We start from the raw sequence: 9,481 nt of genomic DNA, 5'->3' as shown, positions 1-9,481 counted from the left end.
TCTGGTTAATTAAGTTGTATGGAATTTGTGTCATTTCATTCTATCATGGAATATTATGTGATCAGGTCTATTATGTCGTATAATTGTGTTATCACTGTGTATTTTTATGTCTTGTGATATTTGGGAAGGAGGTGTTGGATACCTCAGTGATCAAGCAGTGTCCATTTTCCACAAAGATTTCTGAGCCAAACCTGGGTTCTGTTAGACCCTCCCATCATTTATTAGCATGCACAGATATCAGTCACACATTTGAACATTTCTGTGAACATAACCCATGAAATTAGATGCTTTAAAATACCAAAAGGCCGCTCTTATACCTTTGTATGGCAAGGTTTTGGTAGCCGAGGGGGCTACAGGGGTGGTTTCTGAAGCTGCCAGAAGCTTCCCTGATGTCCAACAGAGCCAAGGCTGGCTGGCTCCAGCACAGACCTGCTGCTGGACAAGGCTGTGCCCAGCAGCAACGGAGACAACAGCTCTGGGATAACAGATTTCAGAAGGGGAAATAACCCCCGTGCAACTGCAGTGGAAGAAAGGAGTGAGAATATGTGAGAGAAACAGCTGCAGACACCAAGGTCAGTGAAGAAGGAGGTGCTGGAGCAGAAATTCCCCTGCAGCCCGTGGTAAGGACCATGGTGAGGCATGTCCTAGTGTGTCTTAATGAGTTATTGCAGAAAAAATGAGTATACTGGCATGTTTTCTGTGCAAGCTACTGCATTTCACGAAGAGTAGGAGCCTCACACGGGATACAGGTCATGTTTAAGTGCTTTGTGATAGAAGGTTTATTTAACCATTTCGTTGAACAGCCTGGGAGGAGCCGCGAGCCCTCTGGTGGTTGGTCACCCCCTGAAATTCTCATTCCAACGCTAACTAATAAAATAACCCCCACACACACACTTTACTTTCAGTAGCAGTACAAGTTTTGTTGTATTACCCCTTGAGAATGTTGCTATGACTACTTTTCTACACAGAGGAAATGAAATAGTAACAATTACTATTATTAATCTGGCTGAGAGAGTTGGGACCGTTCAGGCTGAAGAAGAGAAGGCTCCAGGGAGGCCTTAGAGCACCTTTCAATGCCTAAAGGTGCTCCAAGAGAGGTGGAGAGGGAGTTTTGACAAGGGCATGGAGTGACAGGACAAGGAAGAAGGGCTTTAAATTGATAAAGCACTGGTTTAGATTAGATATTAGGTAGAAATTCTTCCTGTGAGGATGGAGCAGTCTGGTCTAGTGGAAGGAGTAAGATTCCAACCCTGGCCATTCTATGATTCTATGTTTCTATTATTCTATGAATTGAACTAGTTTTATTCTAACAATACATGCTGCACCTGAATGAGACACAATACTCTTCTGTAAGGGAGATTTATTTTAAATTCCAAGAATACGTGCCTCTTTCTGCAAAAGGGATGATGGCCATGTGGTCACTGAGAGCTTGGCAGGAGCCTAGGCACACAAAGTATTTTGATAGAACAGAGGTTGGGAAAAGGTGTCAGCATTTGCAGGAAGGAAGGCAGGAATTCTGTTCTTATGTTAGAGCTGAAAGAGTGAAATAGGTTTTGTAGTTCTCAGATGAGATGGGTAGAAAGGAACTAGCTCTAAACTGCAGCAATCACTGGACTGAAATTTACTGATCAATAACTTGAACTAAGTTTTCTTGAAATATATAAGGATTGCATTTTTTGTAAAGGAGGTGGTGCTTAAATATAAGGGGGGCAGGGGGGGCTGTATTATTTGCTGAGGCCAATGTAGTGCAGTGTTTGAAGGAAATAAGAAAATGTGCATCTCGTGCAGATTTAATATCTCAGCTTATGTTCTCATCTTGGTATCCAGATGAATCATGTAGTCATTGGCTCCTTTATTCATCCCACATCAGTGGATGGTTGCTAACAGTTTCCAGTAATAGAACAGGGGATGCAAACATTTTTCAGGTCTGTGATTTACAGATAGCTCAACCCCTCTTAGACTTTTTCATAAATCTTGAAAATATTTACCACAGAACTTTCTATATTTATCAGGATTCATGGCTTGTGTACATGTGAGTGTTTTCACAGCTTGGCTGATGGTATTCACATGCTTCAGAGCTGGGGGCTGAGTTTTCTCCTCTGGCTGATTACTGGGAAGATTTCTTCCACAGTCCCAACCCTGACACAATACCTTCTTGCCCAGATGGGAGGTCAGTGCTATGGTACTCAGTACAGGTTGTTACCCAGCAGATGATATGTGCTCAGCAACAGATTTTTCTGTTTAGAACTCTAAGTAATGGTGAACAAATGTGCCCAAATTATTTCTATAAAGCCTTCTTTACTAAAAGCAGAGAAAAGGGGATAAGCTGAAACTGTAGTGTGGGCACATAAGCTCAAAGGAGCTCCAGGAGCATGTCATTGAAAAAATTATACAAAGAAGGGGGAAAGAAGAACAAAAATCCTTATATTCCAGCTTGAAACATTTCATGTTATTCCTGTTTTTCAGATCTGCTTGCTGCTGTTTTATTAAGTCCAAAAAGCACAAATGGCCACTAGATAAGCAAAGAAAATTCTAGAGGTTCAGCCACACAAGCAGAATAAGGTACAGTTTTCTCATTAAAAGATTCTTTAAAGTCTTCACCACAATACTAGTGCAGGCCTTCTCCTATTTCTGTAGTGCAGTGAGATTCTCTGATCTGCAAATGATGTAAGTGAAACAAGGATATTTTTAAAATACTTGGTATCTATATAAAATCTGCTTTTCTTTAAAAAAAACAAAACAAAGCCCAAACCAACAGGAAAGAGAGCATCAGTCAAGAAGACAAGTGCAATTTGGTGAACATTTAGCAGAAAGTTTGTATTATCTGTAGGGTTGCAGATAGTTCTTATGCATTCATTCACATGCTGTATCAAATAGTTCAAATGTCCCCAGGAGTTGGTATCTTGAGATATTTCTTTTGTAGACGTTGAAGTACATTGGGTTGTACACATGTAGACAGTACCCACATGAACTAAGGTCACAGAGCAGGTGTGTGTGACCTTCTCAGGTGAGGCACCTACCCCTGTGATCTTGCCTGCAGACCCTATGAGTGTGCACTAGTGAACAGGCCTGTGCTTCAAGACGTTATTTTCCCTATTGCCACGTGTCAAATTCCTCTCCTCTAGAGGATAATTTAATGAAGGAAATCAGGCTAGACATCCGCATCCTTCAATTTACCTTTTGTTACAAAATTACTCGCTTTTGAAATGGAGAACAAAAATTAAACTTGCACAGCAGGTGGCAGCCCTGATCCTGCTTGGCTTTAGCCTGGTTTGTGCCTCGGAGGAAAAGTCAGGCTTCCAGAACTGGAGTGGTTACTGCTATTAAACAGCCGTCCTTCCCTTTCTTGGAAGCAGGTGATTTTTAGCAAAGAAGTGGAGATTACCTGTGCCATTGGTCACTGCCATACTACAAAGGCAGAGCAGTTCAAGGGAAGATAATCTGAAAATAAAATGAGGAAACTCACTAGCAATTTGAGACCTGTGGTGTAGATTCAAGTTGAGTCAATACAATATCAAAATAAGCAAAATAAAACAAGTAATCAAACTCTTGAGTTTGCCTGAGTAATGCTCCACAGCGACCCCAATACATCTGCCTGTTAGCAGAAGCAAGAGGCTCCCACAATGCATTTTTGGATATTGAATGGCCTGAATAATCTGAAATATTTTGGCTAAATTGTAAGGAGTGTAGTAGTCTAAAGTTTGTAGAACCAATGATGTAAAATTCTCTAGCAGATTCTGAAATTTAATTCCTGAAATGTAATTCTTACCCCTTCCTCTCTTCTCTGAATCTTAAAAGGTGTGTTAGGGAAAGGAGGAGGAGGGGGTTCATAGCTTCTCTGCAAATGGGGCAGTTTGCTTTGAGATACCATGAATAATAACTCTCAGAAAGCCCTCTTACCAGCTCCAGATGGATTTGCACCAATTCTGTCTTCAGACAGGCCTAAAAACCATGATGTCATTGAATATTACACATCCTTGTTCCATTTCCTCACCTGGCCTGTGGGGAAAAAAAGCTGTAATCCTTCTGGGAATATGTTGATCATGAGATAAAAACCTGACCACATTTATTTATCATTATTTTGGGTTAGTGGCAGGCATTTTATGCTTGATTTGCTAAAACTATTTATTTGCCTGAATGGGACATTTCAGTATTTGGCTGAAGTATCACATAACACCCAGGGGAATGTCTTAGACCTACAGACTAAGATCGTTATTAGGCTTAATTGGTATTATTACTGTAGACCTTCTGTGATATTGAATATGGCTTATTATGGCTTATTTTAAACTTTTTAATCCAGTATTAGCAGGAATTGCCATTAAGTTACACCATGGAAAAATAATAAGTCTAAAGTTAAATCTTGCGTTGTTGGTTTAAAACTGTTTAAGCCTCCTGTTCATCACAAATCCTCTAACATTTTTACTGAACTCCCTTGTGCTTATGCCAACACTTTTTATAGCATGTGAGCCAGCCTTGTGCCCAGTGTAGCACCAGAGAAGTCAGTGGGGTCATATTGGAGATTAATTTCACAATATTTCAGTCATCTAAATTGATTCCCTCCAAGTAAGCACAGAGCCCTGTGCTGCTGAAGTCAGTTGGAGCTCATTAAATGCCTGTTGCAGTTCTCATGGAGTCTTTTTTTCTGTGGAAATACCTATTCTTGTTCCTTTGCTTTGTGTGATAACTTCCCCAGATAATTATGTCTATTTGCAAGATAAATTCTGAAAGGTCCTAAATTTTGTGCATGGGATGTAAGGTAATGGAAATTGCGTTGAGCATTGAGCATTTGCTGGGTTTGCTATGTAAAAAAAAGTGAAAACTGGAAACAAGTCTCAGAAATTAATTTATAGTTTTAGCATTAAATGAGTAGCAAAAGTAAAAGGAGATGCTTAGAAATTAGGGTGTAATTTCTGTCTGTAGTGCTTCATTTGCACTGCAAGGACTCCATGCACTTCAAGTGCTGTTGTAGCACTTTGCAGAAGAGTATGAAAGTGTGTAACATTTGAGATTATACAAAATACAACGGAGAAGGATGAAAAAGTAGCATTGCTTACAAATCTAATTTTGTGAGTAAACTTGAACAAGTTGGTGAGTTTTGTTATCTGAAATTCCTACCTGAGGCATTGGACAAAGCTGCTTTCACAGGATAACTAGGACAGACTCAAGTCTTGACAATGAAAGCTCTATGAGGAAAGGGTGTCTCACCTTATAAATTTGCTTTTTTGATAAGAATTTGATATTGGGTCAAAGTTGTAGACACACAGGATTTTCATGTGCAGTCACATGGCAACCTGGTTTAGCATGGAAATGGTGAATAATGTTGAATAATCTTTTATAGTAACAGCATTAGTTGAGCAATGAGAAGTTATCCTTATGAAACAGGGAATACATGGAAGAAAAAGAGCTAGGGATTCAAGTCTATGAAAAACCTGGAAGGTTTTGTCAGCTCTGCTGCTCGTAGGAATTCTGGTTTACTCTGCACAGCAATATTTCAGTCTAAAGGCCTTTTCTCCTGTGGCCAGCCATTTCTGGGAAGGGAAGTGAACATCAGTGTAACATTTAATTCTCCAGACACAGCAGGTTTGTGTCAAATGCTCAGCATAAAACAGACTTTGATAGACAGCAGAGATAAAAAGGGGATAGAGTGAAATTATGTTCTATTATGTGCTTTGTCTCCAAATTATAGAATTCCTTATAATATGAGAAGTGTGCTTATAAGAAGGAATGAACTTACTATGCCAGCCCAACATGTAGCTGGTATTTGGGGAGTTCAGATCTTACCATAACATGCATAAGTCCAGTGTGAAAACCTCTTAGAAAGACGGAAGTAACTGCTTTGCTTTAAGCAACTCTTTAAATTCTGAGAACTAGCACTGGTCCTGTGCTACACACTCTGCACATGACCTGTTTGCTGAGCAGCCTCTGCAGGCAGAACTGACCCTCACTTGTGCGTGAGAGGAGAAAAGGTGCTGCCACTGCTGTGCTCTGGTGTCCTGGGCTGACACTTGGGCTGCTCCTTCCTTTTCTCCTGAAGGGTGTTACTGTCAATGCTAATCAATAACATCTAAAGGAAAAACAGCCCTAGTGCTGTTTGTATCCTTGATAATGAGGAGATGAGCAAGGCATCTCTTGTTAGGTCTGATAATACAGGTGGATGAAGTAATGAAAAATAATATTCTAAAACTTGGAAAGAGATGGAGTTGCTCAGGCTGCTTGTCCAGTGGATATAATGTACCTTTTGTTACCCTGCCTATTTTTGCACTGCCTTCTCATTTTCTCAAGCTGCAACAAGTCTTTCATGCGAGGATGCTTCCATTGAATACCAATGAAGGAGTTAAATTATCTAGGTAGCACAGGCTAAAGCTGAAACTCCCTAGCATCATCTTTCTTAAGTATCATTGTCCGGTAAGAAAATAGGTCTGTAAATGATACTATTCATCTGAACAAGAAGAAACTGTTATCAGGGTACTTGTCAGCTGTCTGATACTGATACCTGGGCTGGCCTGTGGAGCCAGATATCATGGCAGATAACAGGGAGGTCTGCTTTTGGGCAGTGTTGGACTCTGAGTACCAGAGTAGCAGGGGCAGAGAACACCTTACAATGCAACCATTCCCCTCCCCAGCCCCAGGGCCTGTGAATTTCAGAACTCGGCTTCATTCACAAGCATTTACTTCTTCTGTAGCTACTACGACAATAACAAGTATTTTTTGCAAACAATTTGCATATATAGTGTCACATTAAATAACTGACTCCAGGAATTAACCTGTAGTAGAACTACTGACAGAAACAAAAGCACAGTCATTAGAAGTATTGTGTAAATGAAGCATATTCCATTAATATTTCTTGCATACATGATGTTAATTGTAAACCTGAGGAACAACATGTACAAGTAGGTAGCAGCCACTGATATGACAAACTGATTGTGCAAGTAGAATTCTCTTCTGTTTGGATGCTAAAAGGGAAGTCAATGTTACAAGCGCAAGCATTTAAGAGTTTGTTTGTTAACTTTACCACAGCATTATAGACTGACTTTCACCTGGACTCTTCATTAAAAATGCTTTTACTTTACAGATCTGAGTGCTGAGTCAAATCCTTCATCTCACAGGAAGCACTTTTTAAGGTAAGATTTCAAATACTTTTTTTTACATTAAGCTGCATTTCCCATCTTTATATGACATTTCTGGTTTTTTCTTGCACAAATGTTTTGTGTTCTACAAATATTATGAATGGAAACAGATCAATTTAGACCCAAAAGATTTTGGCAATGAAGTTACTGTGAAAAGGAAATGTTGACCTGTTGACTGAAAAATGCTATTAAAAATGTAGGAACTTGTTATTCTGGCATCTTTGTTCATGTAAGCAAGAGCTTATACAGACCTAAGTGGATGGGAGAGGTAAAAGTGTATGTGGGGAATGTTTTGTGGTGACTCCTAAAGGGTCTGAAAAAGGTGACCAGCTGAAAAATAATCATATACGTTTCCTACACTGTTCAGTGTAATAGTCGAAATTGCTGAAGAGGTCTGTACCACTACAGCAAACTGTCCATAAATAACGTTTTAAAAGACATTTCTCCTGGAATTTGTGTTCCTTTTTCAATGTTCCACAGTGCTATGGAAGTAACGGTGTTGGGCTGATGGGAAACAGTGCAGTGATCTATCAGCCTCTGAAGAAAGGGGTTGTGCTAGAAAAAACAAGGTATGACTCGAAGCTTTGCCACAAAGACAGAATTAAAAGAATATAATTTGAATTCCAGCTAAATCCCGACTTTTTGACAAGCTGGGTAAATGAGATTTTTAGAGGTGCAGTGTCTCATAAATCATGAAAGAATGGAAGCTGCAAGTCTGTCGTAGAAGGACTCCCTTGCAAGCTCAGGAACAAGCTGAAGCAGAACTCCTGGAGCAAGTCAGGGCAGACTGGCGGCTTGCTGGAATTGAGACAGGATGCACAGAATATTTTTAGTACTTGAAGGCTACCTACTTGCTTTAAAGCATATGCAATACTTCTGTCCTTAGGCTAGAGTTCTCTGTTGTGACTCCATAATTTTACCCTCCGGGCACAGCAATCTCTGAAACAAAAAGAAAGTATATCTGATGAAAGCAGGATTAGTTTGTACTGATTTTTATAGGCATTTACAACCATAGAAACAGATGTTCTAAAAATCACACAACACAGTTCACAATAACAAGATGACTTTATAAGGCTTGCATGTAAGCAGATTACCAGTCTATCGCCAAGTAAGTTTTAGGAATTTCTCTCAGCTGTATTTTTATATTATTAAGTATAGAAAAGAGTTCTGTCTGTCAGTGTTAAGGACTATGTGTTGATTTGGTTTTTTGCTTTAAGAAATAAACTATCAAAACCCGAAGAAACACACCATTTAATCTTTGTGTAATAAGTGAATTGTTATACAGGAAGCCAGTTACTCTAAAATGAGTTTAGTACTCCTTTCTGCACCAAAATATGGTTTGGACACAAGATGATGTCTGTCCTTCACGCAATCTACTGATGTGTATTTGCCCCCTAGGCTTACAGGAATGGCTACAAACAGATAAGCAGTAAATTGAGTCATTCTAACCTTACCGACATTACTTCTCATTGTGCAAATCCAGAGGAATACGTGCACATGCAAATGCTCCCTGTGAGAACAACATGTACAGGAGCACCACAGAGGATATTGGTTGTTCTTCCCTGTTCCATGTTCCTCAGAAATGCAGCTGAAGCAGCACCCAGCCCACAAACATACGTGCTTAGGACTACTGCTACTTTTTTAAAAAGAGTATCGTATTTTTATAAAAATTGAGCTCAAATGAAAAATCTGAACAAAGTTAAGGGGAGCAAGTAATTTCTTTTTCTATCTAGGCTCTAAATGGAAAAAAATAATTGCGGAAAAAAGTATCAGGAGCTGACCTTGCTGTTCCTGTCAAAAACTTCTGCCATCACATATGTAAACCGAAAAACTATTGAGGTCAAGGTCCTCACTGAAGTCTAGTCTTTTCTCTAATGAATTCCCCAAATGGTTTCATACTAAATTAGGGCACCATATTTAAAATGTTATGACTCCTTTAAAGGAAACTGTAAGACTCAAGAGATCCTGGTGAGAAGAGTATGGAACACGCTGAAAGAAGACAATTTTTAGCCATATTTTTAGCCATGATGTATCCTAATCTCATGGACTCTTTGTAGTATGTCTGACTACTGTTAGCTGTGGTTATGCACTTTAGACTGGATTTTGTGAAAAATTAAATAAAACATTTCATTTCCATAGCACTTCATTTTCTTTCTTTTGAATGTCTCTAAGCAGCATAGAACATATTTCATTATGTGCTAACTATTCAGTCTTCTTTGCAATGGCTGTTCAAAGTTTCCTCTGAAGTCTGTTTTTAGGTATTTTGTTTTCTATGGTGATCTACTGATTGTTCTGCTGATAAGACATGTAACTATTGGCACCAACAAAATTTAATTTAGAGTTCCACATCTTTC

The 9,481-nt window shown here is 39.3% G+C and overlaps 1 long non-coding RNA gene across 2 annotated transcripts in view; it reads right to left on the bottom strand.

Moving 5' to 3' along the window:
- Positions 1-428: 428 nt before the first annotated feature.
- The window catches only part of LOC108448844, a 13,413-nt gene continuing 4,360 nt past the window's right edge, over positions 429-9,481 (bottom strand). Inside the window, exons 2-4 of one of the 2 annotated variants that reach the window (XR_001864879.1) lie at positions 7,979-8,066; positions 3,901-3,999; positions 429-3,441 (exon numbers count right to left, since the gene is read on the bottom strand). This is a non-coding gene — a long non-coding RNA (uncharacterized LOC108448844). Of the gene's footprint in view, positions 3,442-3,900; positions 4,000-7,978; positions 8,067-8,173 lie in introns of those variants that run through there. The other variant, XR_001864880.1, reaches the window with a different exon arrangement.

Source organism: Corvus brachyrhynchos, unplaced genomic scaffold, assembly GCF_000691975.1.
Source record: "Corvus brachyrhynchos isolate BGI_N302 unplaced genomic scaffold, ASM69197v1 scaffold398, whole genome shotgun sequence".
Classification (NCBI taxonomy): Eukaryota; Metazoa; Chordata; class Aves; order Passeriformes; family Corvidae; genus Corvus; species Corvus brachyrhynchos.
This window is presented reverse-complemented; position numbering and strand designations above follow the sequence as displayed.